At 38.2% G+C, this 25,737-nt stretch overlaps 1 long non-coding RNA gene across 2 annotated transcripts in view; it reads left to right on the forward strand.

The window, feature by feature from the left end:
• Positions 1–25,737, forward strand: part of LOC141373038 (uncharacterized) — a 64,938-nt gene that overhangs the window by 35,076 nt on the left and 4,125 nt on the right. For both annotated transcript variants that reach the window (XR_012378668.1, XR_012378667.1), the window contains exon 2: positions 20,952–21,143. This is a non-coding gene — a long non-coding RNA (uncharacterized lncRNA). The remainder of the gene's footprint in view (positions 1–20,951; positions 21,144–25,737) is intronic.

Consider the following 25,737-nt stretch of genomic DNA (forward strand, 5'->3'; position numbering starts at 1 on the left):
CGCAAGTCATCACCTTGATCTTGGGCTTCCCGGCTTCAAGGGATATGAAAAATAATGCTTTGTTATTTAAACTGTGCCATCTATGACATTTTGGTGACAGGAGCCCCCAGATGACTAGGACAGGGACACGAGACATTATGACGTCCAGGACATTCAAAGAAAGGTCTGTGAGTGCAGTAGAATGGGTGGAGAAAGGCTGTTGCAGATAATGAGAAAAAGGGAGCAGAGATAAGGTGCAAGAAAAACTACGTCTTTTAATTAAAAAATGGTAATATCCATTTATATAATATACTTTTGTTCCACTCTGCTCAAGCTGAATTATTGAGTTTCTGTAAATAACTGCATCCTTATAGCACACAGAGCATGTTTGCCCTTCTCCAAGACAAACCCCTGTAGGGGGATAGGAGGAGGGATGTTCTTAGTTGAAGCGCCCTGGGGATTCCAGGAGGCGGGCAGCCACTGGGGCACCAGGACTCACAGCGCTCTCACACCAGTCAGGTAACTCAGACATTTTATTCAAGCAATTTTTTTTCTGGCAATGTTTTGCTTTTGATATTTACAGAAATTTCCATCAACTTTAGCTACACGTGGTCTGCATTTTTATAGTAACAGCTTTGCATTAACACCATTATCCCTGAAGCGCAAATTCACCTGGTTTGATGGAAAAGTTTAGTCTTCATTCTGATGCTAATGGAACCCAATGCTTTTTCTCTTATTAGCAATAACTTAATCCTTTTGATTGTGAAGGGTTGGTCTAGAAGAAATTTAAAGAAACTCCAGTCAGATTTCGCTTTGCCTGAAACGGATTTGGCAACCCAATAGCGGTGTATTAAATTCAAGGGGCGACCTGGAGTTTTACAATGTTCACAGAGCAATATTAAAGAACAGCAGATGACCTCAAAAATTTTCAGTGTCCAGTGTATACAGATCGAGATGTTACAGTAACCCAAATATCTCTTTTTTGGTGCAATAATAAGAATGTAAAAATACAGATTTTGTGTAGATTCCAGTGAAATAAATATTGTAGAACTAAATATAATAATAAGCCTAATGTATTAGCCATTATTAACAGCTAATCTTGATTTAGCTTGGTGCTAAGAAATTTACAGACATGATCTCATTTGTCACACAGAAATATGAGGTCAGCATTTTTATTTTCCTTAGCTTACAACTGAGGAAACTAAGGCTCAGAGAGGTTTAACGATTTTACCGGGATTACACAGCAAAGAAATGTCAGAGTTTAAAGTTAGACCAGATCTTTGCAACTTATGTAAAACCCATGTTCCTAGCTACTGCCTTCCTCACTTACTTGCTAATCTGAACTCTGCGGATCCCGCAAAGAGCTGAAGTTTGTTAAATCAGTTTGAAGCAGTCACATTGAGTTTCTGGGATTACGTGCTCTTTTGTGTATGACAGATTAAATCATGGAGCTTAGAATCAAATTTACAGTTGACCCTTGAACCATAAAGGTTTGAACTGCATAGGTCCACTTATACATGGATTTTTTTCAATAAATACAGTAGAGTACCATAAATGTATTTCCCTTCATTATAGTTTTCTGAATGGCACTTTCTTTTCTCTAGCTTCCTTTATTGTAAGAATATAGTGTATAATATATATAACATACAAAATGTGTATGTATTATCAGTAAGGCTTTGGGTCAGCCATGGGTTGTGAGTAGCTAAGTTTTGGGGGAATCAAAAGTTATTTGTGAACTTTCAAACATGCAGGGGGCTGGTGCTTCCTAACCCCTGAGTTGTTCAGCAACGTGGGTGAACCTGGAGTATATAACTCAGCAATCCCAGCTGTGGAGGGTGAGTAAACAATCTGGTTGCATAGAGATATTAGAAATTAATTACGGAAAGTACCCACAAATATTAGCCCAATGCCTGCACCAAGGGTTGACAAAAAATTGTGACTTTCATTGTTTTCTTATTGTGCTTATATTTTACGGGGAAAGGTAAAGACTGGCTACTAGTTATTTCCACTGCAAACTAAACAAAATATAAAAAGTGCACACATGTGGTTCTTGCTTACTTTCATCCAATTCGAGTCATATTGATGTGATCCATTTGTGTGTAACCACAAACATAACTAGTCTAAATTGAGTTCGCAATGTTCCCCTGACTCCAGACTCCTTTCTCCACTGTCTGATGTCGTTAGTAGTTCTTCCAGTAGGCTGCGATTAGAACCTGGAAATGATATTTCCTTGGGTTTTTTTTTTTTTTTTGTCTTCTGCATCATTGTTTTTCATTTTGTTGCCAAATCTTCATTTTCTCCAGAATGCCTCATCATCCCGCACATCCAGAATCTATTCACTGACCTCCCTGCCTCTTCGTTTTCCACACACAGTTCAAAGTTCCCCGTTCTTTCAGTGTTAATTTTTTAACATCAGCACGTTGTCAGTGTTCTGCTGACGGCCAGTGGCCAGCAGTACGCAGACCCCCGCGGGATTCACACCCCTCCTTGTGCGCCTCTTCTTCCCCTAACTCGCCCCAGCCCTTGCTCGTCCTCCTGTTCGCTCCTCCCTGTCGGTAACCTGCACTCTCGGCCGTCTGCCACCCACTCTCCTGGGCACACCTGGGACCTTGTTAACACCAGGAAATTCTCCAGCGCAACTAGGAGAGATCAATATCTGCAACCAGTAAATCACATCCTCTCTCTCTCCCATCTTTTTATTCCCCAGTGCCTGCCATGCAGCTTCAAACTTTGTTTTTTAATTCCTGCTGCTGCTTCTTTCCTTAGGAGCCAGACCCTTAATTTGATCCATTCCTTCACAGCATTCTTCAGAACATTTCTCCCACACGCCCCACACCTCCCCTTTCTTTTTCAGCCACTCTTTTGTCAATCCCTTGACAATTACACAACCTACCGTCAGTGCTCCTGGGTTCAGGATGTTAGGGCTGTGTGATGGAAGGGGCCGGGTGGATCGGGGCGGGGGGGGGGACCAGACACTTGGTTTCCAGCATCAGCTGGCCTCCTCAGGGTTCTGCCTGAGCTGTGGAATCAAAACCAACATCCTTCGGGTTGTTCTAATCCATGCTCATTTCTCTAGTCTTTTCTGCAACAGCTTTTCCGCACACATCTTGTTTTCTAGCCCCATGAAAAGGCTTTCATTTCCCAGACAAACCATTTTGTCTCTGCATCCTTGCCTGCGACTCCCTTCTTCACTTTATTCACCTGCCAGGATTTTTCTCACCCTTCAACACTCAGTCCAACATCCTCCTCTGTGCAGTCTCAACTTCTTTTGGACGCAGGTAGACAGTCTCTCTCTGAGCGCTGGTCATTTCAAATGCATATTTAACTTTTAGATCATGGCTACCCCGCAGCAGAATATCTAAATTTTGGAGCACTAAGCAATATGGGGATGGTGCATAGAAGGCAGACACTAGAACACTTAGGGCATGGTGTGTATTCAGTAAATGAGTAGATATTTAGCGGACATTGTAATAGAGACAGAATAGCTGTGGTGTTTTGAAATGCAAGTCTTATGGAAATGATACAAACTTGTTAAATGCAAATTTGAATTCAAAATGGCAGACCTACAATACATATTTGTTGACTTACCTTCTCAAATCTTTGTTCATTTTAATAAATACATAAAAAACAGCAAGCATATAGAAGTTAGGGTGGAAGTAACAAGCCACATCCAAAGTATGTGTGAGACGGAGGCAGAGGAAGCAAGTAGTGGCTTCCACATGGAGACCCAGAGAGATTTGGGGGCTCATGGACACAGATGGGCATGGAGAGCATGAGAACTGTGTGAGTAGTTGAAGGAGTAGGGTTGGACAGTGTGCTGGTCAGGCTAGCTCCACGTGTCCCTGCCCAAAGAGGAGAGCAAGTTGGAATTTACACCAGTCAACACCAGAGTGTTGTCTGTGGTAGTAACTGAGTGAACAGTCTGAAGAGAGTCCAGGCCACTAGTGCTGTATATGGTGGGGCCCCAAAGTAAAATTCTCACGGCCTACTGGAAGTAAAAAGTAGAGGAAAGGGCAGCTTGTCGGCCTGCTCCGTATATGACCTGACTTAAAGTCATGGTATTCTTTATAATTATTAGGTCATTTTTGTGATACTGTTGGCCTTCTGTATGTTGTGGTAGGTGGGAATTAGAGGTCCCGTTCCTTACAGTCTCAGACTGGATTCTACTGTGCCCGCAAGTATGTATGACCAAGCAGGGACATGACTGCACATAGCATAAAATGTTTACTCAAGCCAGAGGACAACTGATTCAAAGGACAGAATTCAGTTAAATTTAAGGGCAGATACCTGTACAAAAATCACTGAATTAGGATCTGGATACGAAGCCATTTCAGAATCAAGTCTTGAGGCACTGTCACCAGGTCTAGGCTCTGGAACTTGCTAGAAGCTTAAAACCTGTTCCCAAAATGGGAGGGTATGTGTGCAATATCTCCAGACATTCCACAGTTTTGAAAAATCAGTATTTTATTTGATCAATTATGTTATTTAACCTCACGTGACATAAAAGTAGGTGGCATGTTTTTGCCACTTCTGGTTAGAAGAATTCCCACTAGTTCCCCATCCATGGGCTATTATTGTTCCTCATGAGATCAACTCTTATCCCAGCATATCTCAAGATTCATATTTGGTTAAAACTTATGAAATTTATATTTTTAGGTTAAAGAATATCAAACAGCGTCAGGTCACATGGCTCATACTTACAGATCACATTCTGTGTCTTGACCACCACCATGGCAGCCAGGGATTCTGAGAGAAGGTTCTCCAGAAGAGGGAAAGTAGAGGTTGCCAGTTTCTTAGGGCCTGGGAACAGAAACTGGCCCAGCTTTACTTCAAACATTTTCTGTCTGTGAAGCACTGTCATAAAATGTCCTCATGTTCAATGCAAGGGGACCATGGTGGTCTCATCTTGCTGCCATCCTTCATGTTCAGCTCTCGTCTGAAGGCCTGTCTTCCCTTGGGTTTTAGGCTACTTGGTTTCCCTGAATTCTTAGTTCTCAGCTGAGATCCAAGAATAATGTGATTTTTTTAGTTTGTTCAACTTTTTTCCTTATTATTGGGGTATTACTAACATACTTTCAAATTCTATATCTTGGTTGGATGTTTAACTCTCTGGCTTTAGCAATTCTAGATTCCAGACGACAAAGGAACGGTGTCTGCAAAATGCTTTAAGAAAAGAAAGGATTGAGAATGAAAGTTCTAGGAATTCCTTATTTAGCCGAATTATCATTTTAATGTGTAAGAACAAGAAATAATAATTTAGCACTAAGTAAATTGACTTTGTATAATTTTTGAGAAAATAATTTGAGAATGTATTTCAGCAGAACAAAGGGGAAAACATGAAGTGTGAATATATAAGGAACCAAGGCGTGGTGGCTCTAATCTGGAAGATAAGTGATAGGAAACGTCAGAATAATTTCCAGCAGACCTAGAAATCAGTTAGTTCAGATTAGAACAATAGGTCATATGTTAAGAAGAACGTGTGAAATATAGCAAACAAAATATAACATGACTTCCAGAATGATCAGGGTATTTGGATTCTTGATCTGAGTTTGTATGTATGTATGTATTTAATTTTTTAATCTGAGTTTTTAATGATAAGAATAATTTGGTTAAAGAATGGCATATTACCTGCACCTCTGTTACTATATTGCTTTTATTCTACCCTGTGCTATATGTATATGTTTTATCTTCCCAACCAGACAATAAGCCACCTTTCATCTTCTTATTGATGATAACTTAGTAAAAAGGCTCTTTTGATAGTAAAGAAATAGAGTCAATCTTTTGATAAGTGTGTAATTTAATTGACGTGGTCTTTTTGGACATAAGATACACACATTAAATTGATACAAGTGATAAACAGATCAAAATGTTTAACTTTCCAACTTGAAAACCATGGGATTTCAATAATACATTTTAATCTTATAATCATTAAAAATGTTGGAAATATTTTTTAGCTGGATGGGAATGAAGACTTTGGTATTAGGATGGTGTGGGTTTGCCAATAGAAGTCTAAAGCCATAGAAATATATCCAGTTTGATCAACATGTGAGATCTGCAACGGGACTCATCTGACTATGTAATATGTTGTTTAAAGCAAAGTTTAAAATGATCTCATAGATCTAAACAGGGAATACACTAAGACAAAATTAATGTAATCACAATTTATATGATTGATGGGGGCAGGTGGCTCCATTATGTCCATGCCATGAGAGACAAAAAATGGCTGAGGACCCATTCCAGTTTAAAGGAGACTCCAAGGGACATTACAACCAAATGCAATATCTGGTATAAAGGCCAGTATTGGATCAATTTGCAAAACTGGACCAGGGATGGTAGATCAAAGTATTCTATCAATGTGTTTCCTGAAATGGTAACTGTACTGTCATTAAGAAAGAATGTCCTTGTTCTTGGGACATGTACACTCAAGCAGTAAGAGCTGTGGAGGTATTACAGCAACAACTTACTCTCAAATGCTGGGTGTGACATGTCCACATGTGTGCACACCCACACAGCACATAAAGATGACATAATAATCAGTGAATCTGGTTGAGGGGTTTATGGCAACTCTTTGTACAATTCTTGAAGTTTTTCTCTAAGCTTGAAATTATCTCCAAATACAAGCTTAAAAATATTATCTCAGGGAAGATTGGCATAACGTTATTTTAGGTTAATACTTATTTCCAAACTCCTTTTATTTATTGAAACCTGCCAGCACACTCTGGGTTCACCGTCGGCGCTTAACCCCTCTGCCATAATTACACACTTAGGAGGGGTGGGTGTGGACTCCCAGTTGAAGTGATACTGAAAATTGCAAAACTCTACGAACTGCACAGTTGCCTTTTAAAATGTTACATTTCATCCAGTCACACCCATGTGTGATGGCTTTGCACTATTCGTGGTCTTTTAGAAAACTTAAAACTGCCTGTTGAGTTCATACCTAGTTAAACTAAGGAAACCATGAAGATTTATGTCTTACGAAGTTAATTTTATCACAGAAGCCATGAGATTTGAGAAAATAATGATAAGATTGACAGAAATTATCATGATGAATTACATATTTGCAGTCATTTCTAGAGACATTTTATTATTGAAAATAATAAAATAGCATTGGCATGGAGTTTGTGTAAAATTTTCCCCAAAATGCAGACTATCTTCCAAATACCTGAACAGAAGGCATTCAAATTAACAAAATGGTGCTTTCTTGGCTAGCCTAGAAATTTTTCTCTCTGGCTTCCCCCTCCTCCTTCTTCCCATACTCCCGAGGCCCTAATGCCAACAGAAGACTAAAATTCATCTGCACTCCACTTAATATGTGTAACCAGCTGTGGTTTTATTTTTTGATGGTGCCACATGAAAAAACTTTTTTTCTTTCCTGAGCTATAGGTGTTAATTGGTATCTTTGTGTCTTGCTAATTAGGTTCTAGCAACACCTTTCCTTCTTCCTCGTTTGCATTTAATGAGTTCCCTTGTTGTATTAATTTATTAGATAATTAGATAAAACAAAAAAAAAGTTCATTTTTTGGGGGGGAATGGTTTTGGAAGTACACCTTAAATATTCAAAGACAGATAAAAATGGGTACATTTCAAGAAAAAAAAATCAACTTAGGAAGAGATATACTTAATGTTAGTCTGTACACTCATACTGACATTTTTAATAATGTGATCATCAGGGCATATATAAAAAAGGAGAAGATTGATTCCAAAGCCCAGACAACAACAATTATTTTGTTGTAAGCAAAACAGAATCACATATGGTACAACATGATGTGCATACCAGAAACCTTTGCAATATTTCAGCACAACAAACAAATTATCAGTTAAGCAATGTGCCCTCTGGACTCTAATTATCATTTTTATTTGCATGTTCATTTTCTTTCTAAAATTTTTTAAGCCATTGGCCAGGAATTATTAAGTTTTTTGCTGTTTATTATGATGCCAGAATTTATTTGACAAACGAGGAATGGAAAAATTATTGGTGTACATTCAGTTATTGGTGTACACACAATTATTGGTGTCATTGTTTAATAAGGTCATACTTTTAGTTTGTCAGTAGTTAGAAAATTTTAGAAATCATTTTGAGTGAGAATGTCCAGATGTCAGTGATTCCTTTTTCCTCCTCCTACTCAAACTGTTTCAGTGTTTCTAACTTGTCCAAAATCTTAGGAAAAGTCCATGAAGCCTCTCATTGCTCATTTTGTCTTTGGCTGAGCAATGGATTCCACTGGACTGGCATATTCTAGCTGATTTTTTGGAAATCCAGACATTCAGTATTAAAAATTCTCACTTCTTCAATATCTATCGATTTTTAAAGTGAAGCAAACATCTAAAAATCAACATTTCAAGCTATAAGTCTTAATACTAAGTAGATGGCATAGATCCAATGAACAGTGAAATTGTATTTAGTGAATGACAAAGGGTACTTTAAAGCTGAAAGTCATAAGACTGTTCAGTCCTTCAGGTATTCTTTGATAGATGCGGTGACAGAAAGGACTACATTTTCTGCCCAATTTTGGTAACATTGAGCTTCCCGGCTGGGATTAGCACATTATAATAAGAAGTCTTAAAAACTGCAGTAGCTAATTCCCCCAGGATATGATGCTGTCATTGCCTACTAAAGGAATAATACTAATATTTTTGGGTTTGTCCACATCTCATTGATACTTTGCTCGAGGGTAGAAACAGGTTTGTAGAGAGGTTGTGAGCTTGGAAGGAAGATCAGTTTGTCTCTACTTGATCTTGCTGTGAAAAGCACTGGAGTAAAGACTCTTTCAGTGTCATTTGTAGTTCGAGAATTAGGAAAGAGAGTTTTTCCTCCCCTGTACTCAGGAAGAATCAAAACCAAGCAATTGACATAATGATCTAAAACTTCCATTGCTTTTGGTTTCGTTCTGGCCCCAATGTTAACTTAAATCCCCCGTGACTGTACAAGTATGAAGGGGACCAGAAGACCCAGGGAGGCAATTGAAGACACAGATAGCAGAGTTGTGAGGAGACTGTTTGTAGAAAATATTTTTCCCATGTGTGGACTTGGCCTTTGAAGCAAAGAATTATAACAGGAAATTAGGAAGAGACTAGCATAGCCTCATAAACAAGTACAAAATTGTGTCAGCACACCAAAATATTTCACTAGACTGCCCTTCCCCTAGGAGGCTCACAGGTGGTATAATAAATGAAATCAGCCATCCTTCCTACATGCCTAGCGTATATGATTATTTTGGCTCAGCCAACCATTAGTTATTTGTAAGCTGGGGCATAAATACAGACACTAGTTGAATATTTATGTACAGATCCAGAATACACCTTCATTAATTTGTCTGCATATGGGGAATATGGCTACAGGGAGAATGGAAAATATTTACTTTGGGAGCCCTTAATGTAGTACATTAAATATGAATGTGCTCCTGGTGTGGGGGGTCCTGGAACCCTTGGTAGGTGTTGGGTCCCTACTGACTCTTTATCATTTTCTCTCTTCCTACAACTGAATATAAACTGAAAACCTGCCTTTTGCATTTTACAAATTATGATACTGCCAGCCTCATCCTATAAGAAATTCCCTAAGTTTTTATCCAGACATAATATTTTTTATTAGCTAACTTGAAGCAAGTCTCCCTTTAGAGCCCAACTAAACATGACACTAAATGTTCTTCTGACTCCGTAGCACATTATAATAATATTAATAATAATAATAACAATCTGAGGTGGCTTTCTTTTTCACTGAACAATAAAATTAACCAGTTATTGAATTTATATTGTCATTAGAGAGTCTTTTTTGTTACTGTTCTTGTAACAAAAGAAAATACTCAATGAATAAATAAACATAAAAGTGAACACAGAAAATAATTTCTTTTAATGTGCAGGTTTTCTGGATATTAGATTTGGAATGTGCTCATGAAAATTGGTCTCAATGTCAAAGATTCAACGCCGTAAGAAAAGCTGTTCCCCAAAGAACTCTAATTTTAAACTTTCTTCTCCTTTATTGGATTAATTCTACAGACCTCATTATCCTTTTGTATAAAGAATAAGTATAGTGATCTGCCAGAGGATAGTACTTGAGTGTATTTCCTAAAATCTGGTAGAGATCTTCTTAAAATTTTATTCCACTCTGAATCTTCCTGGGTATCTGTCAATCCTGAGATGTTTTTCCCAAACTTAGATTAGTTTTCTAAATCACTCAGCTTTCTCTGATCCAAAGTAATGCAGCCACTGATTTGTGTAAAGAATTTTGCCTTGACTCTCTTGAGTTCCTTAAGAAGGGACACTAAAATTTTGTAATATTTAAGAGTGGAGAAATGAGTGGCATCTCAGACTACCCGCCTTGTTCATAGGTAAGCTTGGAATCATAAAATAATGTATCTGACCAAGACCTCAGAAGTGATTAAACCCAATAGATTTGCCAACAGAAGCGTATTCTAGAATTACCTGGGGAGTTATGTGAAAGGTTTCTGGGTTCCACCTTTAACCTTCTAGGTAGAAAAATGTCAGTAGTTTTGAAAGTAATTCCCTGTAATTCTATTGAATCTGTACCAATCTGGTATGATTCCTTAATTTAAAAAAGAAAGCTGTTTTTTTGTTTTGTTTTTGTTTTGTTTATATCATTTATCCAAAGGTAATGTGTGTTAGTGGCAAAGAAGAAAATGTTATTTGAACTCCTAATTCAGTGCTATACAAAATGTGTTAAGAAGAACTGGTAGGGAGTATGTTCCTTATTGTTTTCCTGCATAAGTGTAGTCAAATAGGATATTTTGGATATTTGGTCAAATAGGATGTTTCATCTATAAGATGAAAGTTAGCTTCAACTAATCTCATTAGGCTAGGATGAACAGTTTGAAAACATTTATTTGGAATATATTAGTGAACTCTTAAAACAAAACTTCAAGCCCTGTGTGTGTGAGACAGAGAGACAGACTTTGTTGAAATGCAAAATGGTCTTGGAAAGTTTAATGGAATAAAAACAGAGTGGCGATGTGTCATTTTTCCAGAGGGGGTGGTATTGCCTTGGCTCAGAGCATGAGAGTCGACACTGACGTTTTCTGAAGGAGAAAGATAGTGACAGTCTAGTCCCAAGTTCACTCCAGAGTGGAGGATCAGCAGTGCATATTGTGATTAATTTCTTGAAAGAAAGATATATTGGGGATTACAGTAAGAATACATTTTGATTGCATTATTCCAGGTATGAGACTATTCTGAAAACAATAGAAAGGGTACACGGGTTGTGGCAACCATGTGGTACGCTAGAGACCCATATCAGTTAGGAATATTCTTGGCTACATGTAGCACATATGTCAATACACGGTGGCTTAAGAAGGTAGGTGTTTATTCTTCTCATGGAAAAAAGCATCTGAAGCGAAACACTCCAAGCCTGGTTTCTCAATCCCCTTTCCTATACTTTTTGATGTTCCTCCATTATAGGGCCTTGAAATTAAAACAGTTAAATGCACTATCCCTCACCCCCAGAACTAAGGGCATCATCACATAATTATAGCTTTAGGATGATAGGATTCATAATAATATGTAATGGGGCTTGTAGGAGAAAGAAAAGTATGTGAAGGAAGGGAGATGACTTTCAAAAATACTGAAATTGTAGTTTAAGGTATTAAGAGACAAAACCAGATGTGATGGTAGACAGAATGAAGGAGGCCCCTTAAACCAGACAATTAGAAAAAAGCTAAATACTTCTCTTTAAAAAAAAAAATGTTTTAGTTGATTAGGGACATAAAAAGTCAGTTTAAGAAATGTAACTGAGAACTTAACAGCTGTACGTCTTTCTTTATCGAATATTGCCATGATCATGCTGCATAATCATCGGTTCAAAAATTTCATGACTTAAAACAACAAACATTTATTCTCAAGATCTCCATTCTGTGGTTGGCTGAGTTTTGGCTACTGTTGACTTGGCTCAGCTCAGTGGGTGGATATGATTCAGGCTACAAGTTGGCTGAGTTTGGCGCATCCTGTTTAAGACGAGTCTGGAGTGATGGGAGCAGCCCAACCCATGATATGTTCTCCTGCAGTGACAGAAGCTCAGGCCAAATGCTCTGTGAGTCCACTTGACTAAGTCAAAAGAGGAGGGTTGAGGAAGTCAATACTACCTGTCATGAAGCCAGGACAAGGCTGTTGATGTATACTACTACTACTGCAGAAGGGAGTATTGAAAACTTCATGGCATTCATACGAAATCATAAATACAAAGGTCTACTTAAAACTTAAGCTGTCTATCTCAAATGTATTTTTTTAAACAATGAGGGTTATCACTATAGAATGTATGCAGTCGTTGAAAGAAAAATTGCTTTGGTGATGGGGAAAGTGTCTTCCAGGTAGAAGAGAATACAGCAACAGTCGTTCCAAGCTGGACCCATGTCTCCTAGGGGATGTTGACCAGAGAGGATTCTACTAACAGAAATTAAGGAACTCTGCGAATTGAGATGGGGACACTGGCCTAGCTCCTCCTGGGGGAGAGTTTTCTAATCTCCGGTAGAAATACAATCATCAGTCATCACAAAGGCCACAGACTCTGAATTAACTGTGATTTGATATACAATTCATTCTTAACTATCCTGTGTTTATCTAGCACTTTGTTTAGATCTTAACACTTATCTGCATGTATCATAGGCCTTTTTAAATGATATTTTTTCTTACTAATTTAGAGAGAGTAGGGTTTGCTGTTGTTTTTATACAGTCAATATTTAGTATTTATTTGGTGATGAAGTCATGTTTAGTTTACTGTTAGTACCTTTGAGGGTACTGAGCTAAAAGATTCCCTTTGGTTTTGTCACAATGTCTGAATTGACATAATTGTATTTACTGTTATTTTTCTTGTCCCCCGAATGGCTGACAAAGAGCTCCACTCACTGATGGTGTGGGGCTACAAGAAATTTAGAAAGCCATTTACTTTTAGAAAAATGAGTCAAAACTTATAAGAAATTTAGATAACTATTCACTTTTATACAAATGGCATGAATCTTAAGCTATATTTTCTTATGTTGTAAATTACAGTATTTAAATTGCATTAAATTATATAAAATTGTATTTTTCTCAATATTGTTATTTTTTTGCAACATTAGCATAACTTCCCCCACTTTTTAAACTCTTGAATTCCATTGTAAGTATCCTATTTTCAACTCATGAAATACCTTTTATAAATATTAGATTCTTATATCCGTTGCCTTGTCTGGGAAACTGAGCCTTTACTTATACAATGTGGGTGTTCCAGTAGCTGGTTCAAAAGAATGATTCAGTAATAATAATCACATCTGTTAACATGATTAACATGTGAGCCTGAATCACTGAAGAGTCAGGTCACTTAATTTGTCCAATCCAGTTTATAAAGTTGCTATCAAAGTACGCTAGCTTTAGAAGGGACATCAAAGGGAATCTGCTGTAACCTCACATTAAAGTCAGGATTGTCATCACCAGCATTATAAAGCCTTGGTGACATTCTCATTAGGTATGTAGATTAGAAAGAAATCTTTGAGTGACATTTCTAAGGAACAATGTTAAAGGTGAAAAAGGATGTGACTTAAGATGGGAAAAGCAAGTTATGTAAATGGAAAGCGTAAAAAGTTCACAGGAGGAATTCACCAGAGCAAAAGTCGCAAGTAACATGAAGAGTAAAGCAAATATAACTGCCTAAAATATGTCACAAAAATAAATAAATAAATAAATAAATAAATAAATAAATAAATAAATAAATAAAATAAAAAATGTCACAAAACAGAACACATAAAAGCAACAAGTGGGTGATGCTAACAATGGCAGGAGAATGAAGCCCAAACAATTTTATTACTTCCTAAAGGTGATAATGATCATTTATTATCTGATGAGTATGATCAGTCAGATCATTCTAGTTTAAAAAATTCAGTGACTCACACAGAAAAGGGCATAGGGCATATAAGAAAAACACATGCAACTTCTATTATCAAGGTGACATTATTATGAGCCATTAAATAAAATTGCCAGGAAGGATTTATTCAATTGTTCATGGAAAGTGTAAGATGTATCCTGGGCAGTTGACTTCTCAACTTCTGGTTCCTTTTTGTTTTTGCCATATCTTAAATTGGGGAAAAATGATTTATTATTCACTTTTTTTTTCTGAAATGTCAATATAAAACTGCATCTTATTAAACAATAAGTGAATTTTGCTTTGATTCGTGCAACTACAGTGCTTGGTAAAGAGAAAGTGACCTCAACAATGGGATTAGATTTTTGTTGACCTGGTGGGGTTATCTTACTAAGGTATTTGGCTTTTTCTGTATTCATACTAAACACTGTTATTCTGATTATTTTCATATTGCCTTGTTCCCACTGGTGGAACACTTAAATAATGAGAAACAGGATTCAGGGGAAATGTAATATTCTGTAGTTTTCTTGTGCAGATTTCCTCTTCAGTCAGTGCATGCTCAGCTGGAAGAAATAATTTGTCAAGTATTCTTCCTCACCAAACAGTGGTGATATTCCTTCAAAGAATTTTCACACTAAAAACATCCATTAGTTTTGTGTTGACAGCACAAGTCAATCCCAATGTCTTTGGACCCTGAATTACTCTAAGGAGTACAGTCAGAAGGAACAAGACAAACGTAGTTTTGCAATGTCATCCATCAATCTAATGGCAAAGCAGGTGTATCAGTTTTAATGCATAGTTTCTGTCCGGTTATCTGCTCTTTTCTTTTTGATGTTGGTTGCATAGTAAGGCTGGCTCTCCTCATGCATCTGAAATGGTTGCTAGCATCCTCTAAGGGAATGTGCCTCTTTGTTAGCACTTACTCTGAGAGAGTGAATATGTTTTTCCCGGTATCTTTGACCCTGAAAATTTCTGATTGCACAGTTTGGGTCAGATGCACACCCCTGAACCAATCATTGTGGTCACAGGAAAACTGTATGATAATTGGCTCACCTAGAATCCCATGATTAGAGATAGATTTACCCAAGACACAGAGATGTCAAATGAGGGAGGATCGGTTCCCTGAGCAAAATTAACCTAATGCTGTTACAGAATTGGGGGATACATGCTAAGAGGCAAACCATAAAAACATCATGATTATCAGCCAGATCAGCTGGCCCCAGATAGTCTACTTTTTTGTTTCATCATATCAGAAAAATCTGCTAGGATTCAGAGCTCACCCAATAAATACAGTTCCCTTCCATGAAAGCCATTGGCCACATAACCGCATAGTAGCCATGGCCAAGTTGTTCTCATTTGAGCCTTTAGCCATATTCATGTCTAAAGCTAATGAGTTAACACTGTATATATATTTCTTTGCCTCTCTACATGCCATCATAGTCAAATATGTCCTGAGAGCCAGCCATGTGTGAGAAAATATGGACATGAATGGATTTATAGAATGTGGTTTCCAAAAAGCATTAATATCCTCACTAACTCTTGAAGGATGAATGGAAACCATCCATGCAGACGATGGGAGAAAGCTCCAAAGCAAGGTGAGAAGCAACGCCAACAGGAAGAATAAAATAGCATGGCATTTTCAAAGTGCAAGTCACTCTATTGCTTAAGCTGAGAGTGTGGGAGTTTAAGAGGTAATTGTTGGTAGGAATGAGATCTTGAAGGGCTTGCATAACCTGAGTAAAATCTGGAGGTAAATTTTATCATGAGTGGGGCACCACCAGAAGAATTCTCATAGATGATCAGCATTATTGTTTTCACCTATATGAGAATTCATTTGGCAACAGTGTGGAGCATCACTTGGCAGTAGAAAAAACATCAGTGAAGCAGTATGGAGACTATCTGCAAATTCCAAAGGACAAAGGCTAAAGCAAGAAGGCAATATTAGGTTTGGTGAGGTACAAAAAGATGCAGGTGCTCTTTAATAGAGTCTATGGGAGATAATTAAATATAGTGGACAAGGAAGAGAGAAGGAAGAGAGCGTGATCTCATCCTCTCGTTTACTATGTTGATTAGTAGCGTAGTGCATTAATGGAAACAGATTATACTTGAAGGCAAAGTCTTGGCAAAGGAATGAGTTTCATTTTAAATACACTGAGTTTGAAGTATGTGAGACATTCATGTTGGGAGGTCTAATAGGCAGCTTAATACATTTGTCTAGAGGCCTGTAGAAAAATAAGAATGTAGGAGTTAAGTGTCTCTCTGAGGGTCATCGGTATGTATGTGCCCGTCAAAGCACATCATGTATTTGTCAGACCCTGCCATGCCCATCTCCAGTCATTACGTAGAACAGATTCATATCTGAAGTTAAAATTTCTTTTGAAAGTAGATCTCTTAACTGAACATTTTCTTTTTTTTTTTTTTAAGATGATTCACTGATTCTTAGAATCACACAATGCTGCCACTAATATTTCTTAAGAGATCCCCAAGCCTTATCCTGTATTTTCATGCAACAAAATTCCAAGGTGCAGAGGATGTCAGGACCTATTCAAGGTTATGCAGTTAGCTGAAAACTGGGTCAGGGCTAGAATTCCATTACCTTGATTTCAGTCTCTTTCTAGAATCTTTAATAACTTACCCTCCAAACATAAACTATAATTTTATTTTTTTTTAAGCAGATAAACTCTTTTACATCAAGTCCTCCATTTTTTGGATCCTTTCATTGTTATGAGCTATCAGTTCTTCGAGAGAGCCTTCCCTTTTGTTCTCAGCCTCTATGTCAAGAATACCCATCACTTCTCTCTTGTCAATATAATTGATCTCATCACCCTTTGTCCTTCACCTCTACCTGACCCCAAAGCCTACACGTAGAGAATGATGCCAGGCTCTCTCTTACTGATCTCCATACCTCCGACACATTGTTGCTAGGCACAGTGCTGGAATTAATGTAAATTGGTTCTGATTCCAATTCTCACGATTTAAACCCTTCTTGAGTCCACAGTGCTGTACAGAAAATATTTTCCTATGCTAGCTCAGTATTTGCCATGATTTTCGGATGTGGCCATACATTCCCTAATTTTTAAATTCTATTCCCAAGCTCACCTTCCTTCAGATTTAGAATAAACTTCACTGGCTATGTCACAGAGATAGTAAACACATACAGGTAGGAACACTTCCAGCTGGGTTCCTGTCACCTACAGACTTGCCTAGAATCACACCAATTTATATACTTCCTCCTACCTTCCATTTTATCACCCTTTCCATTGTCAATGTCAATCCATTTAAACTTTTCCAACTGCTTTAAGAATCTTGCTTCATTAAAAAAAGGAAAGGGGTAGGGGAGGGCGCCTGGGTGTTTCAGTTGGTTAAGCCTCTGACTCTTGATTTGGGATCAGGTCATGATCTCGGGCTCTTGAAATCGACCCCCACAATCGGGCTCCACACTTGGCATAGAGCCTGCTTAAAATTCTTTTTCTTCCTCTCCCTTGACCCCTCCCCCACCTCTCTTAAAACAAACAAACAGACAAAAAAAGTGTTGCAGGAAGTTAGAAATATTTACTGATGCTCAGGCCCCACAAGACCAATTAAATGATCATCTTTTTGGGGTGAAGTCCAAGCATTAGTATTTTTAGAAATCTCTCCATGTCATTCTGATGTATAGTAAAGATGGAGATCCTGTGATCTACACTGATACAGGATAAAGTGAGGAGAAAAACTAGAACCATTCTTAAGGAAAGGATTTCGTGAGGTTCAATAAACGACATCAATGAGGAAAGGGGAGACAACTCAAAGAGAAAGGATTGTGCATAAAAATGCACTAAGACAGAGTTTGGAAGTGAGAATGGGGAGAAAAGACCATGTAATCCTTTCTTCTGGCTCAAAAATGATGGGACTCTACAGGAACTAAAATGTCCTTGAAAAAGAACCACATTTCAGTCAGTGTAGAGTGGTAGGGATCTTTCTATAAAATTTGAAAATGAAAAACAGTTCCTTCAGAGTGGAATAGATTCTCAAAGTCACAAACAAAAATAGTGGTCAGGAGCTAACTTGTAATGGAAAGATGATCACAAAAGGGAAAACATAGGCAAATAGAGTGCTCAAAGTAGCAGAGCACCGATGGGTGACGTGTAGGCACTGTACGGATTTGACCTTCACATTTCTGTTCAGTGGGGCCCACTGTTGCTTAGATTCTAACCCAGAGAGCACTCTGTCATAGACGTTTAAAGACACTTAAATTTCCTCTTCCAACATGGAAAAGGATGGGAAGGTGGGGATTGTATGGGGAACGTAAGTGAAGGTGGTAGAGAGAGTCATGAAGGCCGTGGATAACTGGCTGTGGAAATCCTGTACTCGTTCATCAGGAAGGAACCTCCATAAAATGATTTTGACAAACACCTACTACAGAACAATTGAATTTAGGCAAGTATGTAAGTATGAACTAAGAATTTTCAACATAACATCTGATACTTTCAAGCGGGGTGTGTGTGTGTGTGTGCACGTGCACCAGTTTATGACAAGAATGGGAGATTCAAAAGTAAAATATCAAAAAAAAAAAAAAAAAGGAAAATATCAGCAGAATGTGGAAACTGAATTAGAACGCACCTGAATGGGGCTTTTCTTTCCCATACCTGCCAAAGTGTTTCTCCACAGTACTTGGTAAGATATCCCTGAAGGTCACAGCCTGGTAGCATGTAGCATTCACATATAGATTGGGCTAAAATAAAAATAGCAGCTAGGATTTATAGAGTCTTTACAGCAGGAACTCTGCTAAGGGCTTCATGAGGAATTGTTCAATTAGTATTATAATAATATGCTTAAAGCTTTCTTTTCATAGTAAGATAATTTACTCTTATTTAATGTCTTTATTCTTTTTGTTAATCCTGAATTAAAAAATCGTTTGAGATGTCACTAATGATACTTATTTTTTCTGAGTATCATTCCTATCTGAGCCTCTCAGTCAAAAGGCTTATGCTCAAAATTGGCTAAAACCTGTTAGTAACATGGTTTTCTGACTGTTGTTTTAACAGCATTTATTTTAGGACAAGATGTGCCATGTATTACAGTTGTGTTTTGGAAAGTGACTGAGGGTGACAGGAATTAATTGACAACAATCCTCCAAATGGACTTTATATGTTGGAGATTAAGAAATCAAAATTCCTGAAACCCGAAAGTATGTAATTGCACAGTATCACTTTATAATGAAATTTTCCTGGAGGCTTCATGATAAAGTTAGGTTTTTGAGCTGTATCTTAATAGATCAGTAATTTTCCATGGAAATGAAAAGATGAAAGAAATCTTAGGTGAAGTCTAAGAATTAACACACATTTAGGATAACCCCAAAGCCTAGATTTGTTGGTATGGAGCTTTCACAGAGGCAGGGTGAAAGTTAAGGTCAGAAAGAATGAATTGCGGTGTCTCTAAAATAAGATCAAGGACTTTTAGTTTCGTGGGCACTGGGTAACCTCTGAAAAGCACCTAGCTCTTGTGTTCTAGTGCAGAGTGTTGCCATTAGGGACGGGAGGAAGGCCAAGAAGCCTGAATGAATAGTTCTTAGTAATTCCATGAGCAAGGAAGAGAAAGTCCACGATTTTCATTCTGAATAGGTGATGGAGACCTGTTGCCAAATAAGTGGATAAGGAGGGGAATGGGGACACTTAATATAACTGAATTCTTCTCTGAAGTGGGAAAAATGGTTTCCATCATCTATCAGGTACTCAACATATTAAGAGACTTCTCAGGTTTTTGGAGTCTCATGTTCCTGCACTTACTGATTTTGCCATTTGGGAAGATGACACAAATCAATATAGAACTTCACTGGATAGCATATTTGTGATAGGTCTTATTTTTCAAATGGCTGATGAAAAACTTAGATCGTTTTCAGATCGAGAGGACTTGACATCCAGCTTTTAATATTTAAGGCTGTACACTAGTATAGCTTCTCAGCTCATTTGAATATTTTGTGACATTTTCTCATGCTCTATATCACATCTATATTCCTGCTGTTTCATATAACTCAACCTTAGTTTTGAATATCATGATTTAAATACTCATAGAATATCACTAAAGAAACCTTGAAGCTCTAAGTAATACAATGAAGGATCAGTGTCCTCCAACCCAAGATAATATATATGAATAGTTTTCTACCCACTTAATTCTGCTCAGAATCTTAAAGCTCAGCCCATGTTTCAAAAATGAAGTAAAATACAGCTGCTCCTTGTAAAATACAGCTTCCCTGTATTGGAAATGCTGATAAATTGTAAACCGTACCTATGAAACATATTTCATTACAATTTTAAGGGGTTTGAGAATCTTACTCTTACTCTGGGTCACTTGCTTAGGTAGTTTTGGATGCTTTAATGAATTGCCTTTACCTTCACTTCTGCTTTCCAAATGAGTCCCTATAACAGTTAATTTTTGTTTTCCGTTTTCATTATTGGGCTAAAGTTTTCAGGAGACTGGTTAATTTTTATAGTTTTTACTCTGATTTGTGATATTTATCAACATAAATTAGTTTTCAACAACTTTGTATCTTGAGGTTATTTAGTGCATGTTCTAACATAAGAGAGTGTAAAATGTAATACATTTTCATCAGCCTGAATCTGAAGGAATGAACTACAATTACATACACACATACATGAAGGAAAAAAGGACCCAGAATGAACAGTTCAGGCCATCTTATTTTACTAAGCGTCTAACAGGGTACAAATGTTCACTTTCTTCCTTGGAAGTTAGTATTAATTAAGGAGACAATATCTCCTCAACAAAATAAATGTCGTCTTTTCAGTGAACTAACATAATAAAATTTACTTCTTGCTCATGTCAAATGGTCAGGTGTCCTTCAGGAGATCCGAACTCGGTGAGACCTCTGTTCTTTTATATCAGCTCTGTAAGACTTCCTTGTGTTACTTGGTGTGTGTATCTATGTGTCTCTTTAATGTTAAAATTAAAATAAAGGAAATGTTTAAGTGCTATAGAGGTATACTGGAATAATCTTCAAATAAAATGTATCAGTTTACACAGATTATCCTCATATCTCAGTGGTTTATAAAAATAGATTCTTATTTCCCATTCATGGGATATGTTCACAACTCACCCACTAAGTCTTTGGTCCTAGTGTCTTCTTTCCTCTTGGATTCAGATTGAAGCAGTAGCCCCCTCCTTGGGTCACTGAAATCCTGGAAAAAAATATAGGAGAAACAGAGGAAACACGTGATGACTCTCGAGGGACTATCCATCCTTTCTGCTCACATTGGCTTGGCCAAAGCCAGTCACATGGTCAAGCCTGATGTCATCAGTGTAAGAAGGTTTGATCTTCCAGCGGGACAAGGCGGTGAGTACCATGGATCCACCCTATAACCTACCACTATGGATTAAGTTAAATATGATATTTATTAAATCTGTGTTACTAAACTACACATAACTACACAATGGTTTCTTTTTGTATTATTTGTAATGTTAATACATAAAAACATTAAGAAGAGTTTGCCATATTCCTGTAATAAAATTTTACTTTGTCTTTCATCCATTATGGAAATCCCAGTAATCTTCTGACAATCTTCTTTCCTTTTTATAATTGTTGATTAATGACAATGGAATCTGTTTCAGATCTACAACTTTTGTCTAAAAACAAAGAAATCGGAGACAAATCCTGACATATTGTAGTTAGTGTTTTGGGAACATAAAAAAAAAAAAAACCTTTAAAATTAAAGTGAAAGTGACATGTGTGTTTGTTTCCTGATTAAAGAATCATAATTGTCAGTCCTCCCCAGGCTGCATCCTCAGTGATGGCCATCTGAGAGCCTGCTGTCATGCTAACCATGCTAGTCACTTGTAAGATGATATCTCAACCCTTCTTTCCCAAAGAAAACAAGAAGTTCTCAACTTCCTATCTGCCGCTCACAAGTCATCCTTTCTCTATACTTTTAACATTGAGTTCTGTAGTAACCCATCTACCCCTGTCCTCCAGGGGTGGTTGTATTACTGGTGTAAAGATCCTTCTCATTTATCAGCAGCTTTTCCCTTTTCCTATGATTATGGCAATGCCACTCTTACCCTGAAGGAAGGAACAAAACCCTTCCCTTGAAGCTCTGAATCAGTAAATACTTTTGGTTCTGTGGACCGACCATATTGGTTTCTATCACCCTACTCAGCTGTGTTGCTGTAGAGAAAACAGCCGTGATGATACATAAATGAATGGGCATGGCTATTTCCAATAAATCTCCATAGAAACAGGTGACCCAGTGGGGCTATAGTTCGGTGACTCCTCTACAGTTTTCATTTTTCTAGTAAATCCCCTCTTTTTTTTCCTGTCAGCCTTCTCAGAAAAGATTATAATTCTCACGGTTTCCAGATTCTGTCCCTAGTTTCATGTTTCAGAACTCTGCAATCAGATTCCCATACCCCGTTTCCTGAAAATTTCCTGGCAAGAGCGACTTCCTAATTGAGTCATCGTGGGGGTCCTCTTCATTTTGGGCCTTGCCATTTTTGACTTCTCTTTGGAATCTGGGAAACTGTGTACCCTTGTTTTTCTTCCACTTACCAATGTTTCTTCTCAGGATCTTTGTCGGAAAGAATGGCTTTAACCCTAGGTGGCTAGAAAACGCAACATAGTGAAACAAAACAACAGTGACTAAAACAAACCAACAAGATTGCTTTCTCAACCCATCTCAGTCTGGAGTTTGTCAGAGGTTTAGGTACTTTCCATCTCTTGCTTCATCTTCCTTATCATTTTTGCTTCTGTTTTCATGTTTGCTACCTTGTGGCAATTTTGCAGGACATGCCAGGGATAGTCCTCATGTCTCTACATAAGATGGAGAGCAAGAGACAAAAACTAGTAAAAGCTCCCTGTGTTCTCTCTTATCGGGAAAGAGAAAGTGTTCCTAAGAAACCCCACAGTACATTCTTCTTAGATGTCATTCATTTGCCTGAATTACAACCAGCCTGATATGATGGGCTGGAAGCTGGACACTCCTAGGTGAAAGAGAAGCTGGGGAGGTTAATATTTTTAGCCAGGCCTATTACTCCTCTTTCAAAATTTGTTTTTCATGAGGAAGAAAGAGTTGAATGAATTTTGGTTAAATAGTTAACATTGTCTACTACAGTGACCTTTGCAGGATCTTTTTCTTCCTATAACTCCCTGTGTGTTAGGGTTCCAGAAATTTGCACTCTGACCTCTCATGCTGTTAATCCACATGCTATCCCTGGGCAGTCTCACGTACTGTTGTGATTTTAGACATGCTACTGCTGCTCAGATATTTCTGGCTAAAATTTTAGTATCTTATGTCCATCTTCTGTGGGGTTTCCCCTTCTGCTTTTCCCACATGGTTTTAAAACAGAAGATAGTCTAAATTTAATGCCTTCCCTTTAAGCTGCTATTCCTCATGTTAGGCCTGCCTTGGTTGTAACACTATCAATAAAACCAATCAGCCAAGAAACTTAGCTTTCACCTCCTTCAAGCTCTACACTGCCAAGTCCCATTTAGAAAGTCTCTTAACCTTCCTTGAGGCTATTAACTCCATTTTGTACCACTGTCATTCTTGTGAACACTTTCTTGGTTAAGACTTATTTCATTTCTTGATCTGTCAGTTGAGGAATAAGTTCTTACCTGTTTTTTTTTTTTTTCTTGTTTTTCTTCTTATTTTTACTGCCATCAGAATAATCCTTCTAAAGTACAAATCCTCTCCTCGCTTAAAATCCTGCAGTGGCTTTTCATAGTTCACTGTGGACCACGCAGACCATCCCTCACTTATCTCTGCCCCTATATTGGTGATGACTTCCAAGTCCTTCTCTCGCACCAGACCCTTTCTAAAAACTCGATTGGGTCTAATTGGACGTATTTACAGGATGTCTTCCAGACCTTCCAAAGTTCAAAGCTGAACCCATTCCCTTCAAACACTAAGCCCCCCTTTGCCCTGACTGCCCCGCTCTCCTAGCGGCTTCCCCAACCACTCTGTTTCTCTGTTCCATGGCATTCACCTTCCATTTCCCCTGCTTCACCAGCAACTGCCCCTGCGGTCATTTCGTCACACAGTGCTGCTGGCCCGTGCTCTCCGTGCCCCGAGGTGTGCTCACTCCACCCTATTCTGACTACCGCAGCCTGATTCAGGCCACTGTAATCACTTGCCAGGAATACAGTCATAGCGCTTCGGTTTTTCCCATCTTTTATTTTGTTACCCATTCTAGAGATTTTCTTTTTCTACAATGGAACCAAGATCATGTCTTTCAGTTTAAAGAATTCAGTGTTTGGCCACCGCCCTCCAAACGAGGTGTAAACTACTCACCCTAGTTGACAGCATTCTTCCGGACCCGACCCCACATCCACCTTCACAGATCACGTTGGGAATACTCCCTATCTGTAATCTCCCCCTGCCCCCATCAGCAGGGTCCCCTCAGCAAATTCACCACCATCACGTCTCCTGTCACTCCACGGCCACAGTTTTAACTGCACGCTGTAGCTGCCGGAGTACACGTCTGAATCACCCACCTCTCCATGCGGTCGCGGGCCCATGATCTCTCTCATGACGCCCGTGTGTCTCCTGCACTCGGGGGGTCGGCCCGTCATGATGTCACCAGTCTTAGCCCTCCTCCGAAGGTTCTCTGGCGTTTTCTCTTCAGGGAAAGATCCTCACTCTGTGCTTTCAGGGCTTTGCATATTGTGTTCTCTTTGCCTGTAAGCCTCTGCTTTTCTGGACTGCTTGGAAAATTGTCACTTCACAAAACAGAAGAAGACATCTGCCATGTCGACAATAAGAGCTTTAACGGCCATTGCATGGTTTTTCTATTGTACTTTCCCCTTTTTGTTTGAGAACCATGTGTTTCAAACAGAGGCTACTCTTTCGATCTGGATTCTAGAGTGGGAAGGCAGGAGGAGCAAACCCATAGCCATCCTACAGCAGAAAGGAAAAATGAACAAGGAATGAATGATTGCTGTAAGCTCTGAGATTTGGGGGTTATTGAATCATGTACCACAACCTAAGGAAAACTGACAAAAACAGACAATATTATTATTTAAATTCAGCCTCCATCTAGTGTATTAGCCTTCTATTGATGCATGCTAGCAGCATATTTCCAAGGGGGTTGGAATCCTTACCCCCCCCCTTAGATATAAAGTAAATGACAAGTCTTGATTTCCTATGTATGATTGCTATTGGCTTCAATTGTGCAGAAGTCTCATCACTTAAAGGAAAAATAAAAACTGAAAGCCACCCAGAGTACTCTGCACTCCGTTCATCATGTGACTGTTACTGACAAACTGCTTATAACAAGCTCTACAAAAATAGTCTTCCTCTCTCCATTTCCAGTTCCTCGGCTCCCATGGACTCCTCCACCTCCTTGGCTGTGTTTCCATCCCACGTGCACTTACACAGTGTTTCATGTACTGAGCGATATACGTGCCTCTCGAGGCAGAGCTTTTTCATTTCTCAGTTTGCTAGAGGACCCCTTATCATTTAACTTTTGAATCATTCCAGCCTTCCTAAAATATTAACATCTTTGGCTTCAGTGGCCACAGTTTCATATCTTTTCTGCTTCTGTTCCAGATTAGTATCTATCCTTAAATGTGTTCCTTCACAAATGAATAATTAAGCGAATATTTAACATTTTTAGCTGGAGGTCTCAAGATACATCTCAAACTTCCTATCTCTACAACAAGTCTCATGATTTTTCACCCATGAATGGAAATCTATTACTATTAATTAGGTTTCTAGCTTTAGCACTTCATGTAATCATGCAGTAAGGTGCTCTGTCATGATTTGCTTCTCTCACTCAGCACAATGGTTTTGAGGTTCATCCATGTTGTGTCAGTTGTTTGCTCTTTTTTATGGTTGAGTAGTAATTAATCATATATCCATTTGGGATTATGCTTAATGAAGTTTTATGAAAATTAACGTACAATTCTTTTTCTGTACACATTTTCATTTCTCTCA

This window comes from Callorhinus ursinus, unplaced genomic scaffold (genome assembly GCF_003265705.2).
Source record: "Callorhinus ursinus isolate GAN/ISIS: 27379988/994484 unplaced genomic scaffold, GSC_fseal_2.0 scaffold7, whole genome shotgun sequence".
NCBI classification, from domain to species: domain Eukaryota; kingdom Metazoa; phylum Chordata; class Mammalia; order Carnivora; family Otariidae; genus Callorhinus; species Callorhinus ursinus.